Source organism: Lipotes vexillifer, unplaced genomic scaffold, assembly GCF_000442215.2.
Source record: "Lipotes vexillifer unplaced genomic scaffold, Lipotes_vexillifer_v1.1 scaffold1341, whole genome shotgun sequence".
NCBI classification, from domain to species: domain Eukaryota; kingdom Metazoa; phylum Chordata; class Mammalia; order Artiodactyla; family Lipotidae; genus Lipotes; species Lipotes vexillifer.
Genome location: NW_006787668.1, coordinates 290,991 through 294,191, shown reverse-complemented (window position 1 = coordinate 294,191; position 3,201 = coordinate 290,991).

The following is a 3,201-nucleotide window of genomic DNA, read 5'->3' as shown; positions in this document are numbered from 1 at the left end:
TATAAAGCAGAAACTAACACACCATTGTAAAGCAATTATACCCCAATAAAGATGTTAAAAAAAAAAAAAAAAAAAAAAAAAAAAGAAAACCATTTTCTGCCTAGTGTGTAAGAATAGTCTGAAAAGGGAGGGTGTGCAGGAATAAAACCAACTAACCTGTCAGAACAACTTTGCAGGGACCCCAGCTTAAAGCTGTTGGAAGCTTGAACTGGGATATTTCAGTAGAAATGGTGGGGAAAAGTGGAGTTCAGAGCATATTTTGAAGATAGATCCAAAATGATTAGTTCAGCAAAAAAGAGGAGTAAATGATGGCAACTCAATTTTGGGTCTGAATAACAAGTTCAATAATTGAATGTTGCTATATTAGAGTTGGTAACTGTTTACATGTGTCATCTCATTATATTTTCACAACATTATGAGAAACATCCTATGTTATCACCTTGTTTTTGGATGAGAAACTGATATAGAAAAAAACAACAACAACTAGTACAAGGTCACACAAACACTAAATAGTGGAGAAAAAAAAAATTTGTCCTGGAGAGAAAGTTGCTTTCAACTGGTAACGAGGGATGTAACATTTTGTTATATTCTATTGCTCTTGTAAAATATTTCTGCTGTCTTATTTCCTACCACATTGTTCAAAAACGTCAAATGACATAATCTTTTTCTACAATTTTTTAATAGTTTTTTTTTTTTTTGGTTTACTCTTGGTACACTAGACACATCTCATGAACTTATGAGGAATTATGGTTACATCCTTTGTACCAAATTGGCTCAGTACAATATGCCTTGATATTTAACCAGGAACATTTAAAGTTTTTTTGGCCTGTGCTGTGTAGCATGTGGGATCTTAGTTCCCTGACCAGGGATTGAACCCATGCCCCCTGCACTGGAATCACAGTCTTAACCACTGGACCGCCAGGGAAGTCCCCAAATGACATAATCTTTTATCCATGAAGGCTATTATTATAGATTCACTAATATAATTGGACTGAAGGAAAACATTAACTTATTGACCTGCTCCAAGACTTTCACATCATCAGCTAGAAACACCTCTTCTAAAGATGTATTAACTGTGGCAGTCCAGAAATTCCATAATTTAAAATGTGATGTGGAAGTTTTATTATGGAAGGATTACTAGTTCATCAGAAAAAATTACCTGCAAAAATTCATAGGCTCCAAAGCCTGTTCACATATGCATTTGTATATATTAATAGAAGATCATGCTTATTGTGATTATTGCATGCTTACTGTTTGCTAGCCACTGTATTAAGTGCTACGTATGCACTCATTCATTTAATACTCATAATAGTTCCAAGAGTTGCATTACTATTATAGGCAATTATAATTATTTTCCTTTTACACGTGAGAAAACTAAAATGACCATTTTACAGTAATAATTAAAGTTTATGAACATTAACACAAAATTTGAGTTCTAAATATATAAAAGCACTTTTCTAGGTTTTAACTTCTTCAGTTTTCACAACACTCTTATTGGGTAAATGCTACTGTTATTTATTATTTGCCGAGAGAGATTAAGTAACTTGCCCAGGATGCAGAAATTGAACTAATAGAGACTGACCACAGTGTCTACTCTCTCAGAAATAGCATTCAACAATCCAAAAACAGCAATTTATTTTCTCTATTTTCTCCCACTAATCAAAATTAATAATTATATCTAGCAGTTGCCAAGTGCTAGTTATTTTCTAAACACATGAATTATCACATTTAAAATTCTCTGCAAGATAGAGACACTATTATTATTCCCAATTTACAAAAGAGGAAACTGAGGCTTAAAGAAATAGGAAAACACCTACAGGAGTCAGAAAATATTGTCAAAGTTTGTATTCAAATCTGGATAATCTGGTAATTGACCCCTTTTGAAATATTCCCTTCTGCTTCCCAACAGTTATTTATATGACATTTTTATACAGTGTAATCATAGTATTACATACTACATAGCACTTAGTATTTTATGATTCCATGTTATAGTCTAGTATTATATTTTCCTAATGAATATATAGTGTGCAGTCATTTTATAATTCAATTATGATCTGTGGAGTTTGATATACAAAAATTTTCTTAATTTATATTTTGGGATTGATGTAGGTCAGGAGTCCCCAACCCATGGACCGTGGACCAATGCAGGTCCGTGGCCTGTTAGGAACAGAAGGAGGTGAGCGGCAGGCGAGCCAGCAAAGCTTCATCTGCTGCTCCCCATCTCTACCCATCACTTGCATTACCACCTGAACCATCCCCTTCCCCCCCCCCCCATCTGTGGTAAAATTGTCTTCCACGAAACCAGTCCCTGGTGCCAAAAAGGTTGGGAATCGCTGAATTGTAGGTAATTGGATAGATGATACAAAGAATGTCCTTTTGCATATTTGGTTTTTAAAATATATTTCTTTGTCCTACTTAACTTTCCAAAAATATTTGAGAACATTGAGCCATAGGTCTTTACCTTTAGGGACTTTTGTGGCTCATTCTCTGCTTTGTTAATTGATTGCATCCTTCTTATTGGCTCCTCCTTCCACCTGTAATATGTGATTGTCAAATCTCTTCCCCCAGCTCTGGTCTTTCTCCTAAATGTCATCACCACATATTTCTAAATACTCCATAGACATCTTCATCTCACTGCTTCACAGGCACCACATGTCAAGATTTCCAAACTAATTTTTTTTTTCTACACACATGGGTTTTTTCTTATAGCCAGTATCTCAAGTATAACATTTTTTATTCTCCCAGAAAGTGAACGTATTATTTCAGTCATTCCTGAGTTCTCCCTTATCTCACATGTAATTACTTTCTCTTGCATGTTTCTAGAATCTATCTCCTTTGCTCCAAGCTAATTGCTTTTGTTTTAGTTCATACTCTTACTCTTCCTATTTACTGCAATAGCTTCCTAACAAGTCTCTCTGGTTCCAGTCTGTCTCTCTTCTAAATTCTGCCAATTATCTTTCTAAAAGACATATCACATGATGTCATACCTTTAATTAAAGTGTCAAAAGGATCCCCATTTCTTACAGATAAAAATCTGTATTTTATGATATGATAAAGGTTAGTTACTCTTTTCATCAGGAAAAAGGAAAAACAACTTTATTTAGTGCTTTTGGTCATGAAAGGCAAGCCCAGATAAAAGAGGCTTAGCCAACAATAACAAAATATTGCACTGATATTTTAGTAATTTTGTTATATGAATTT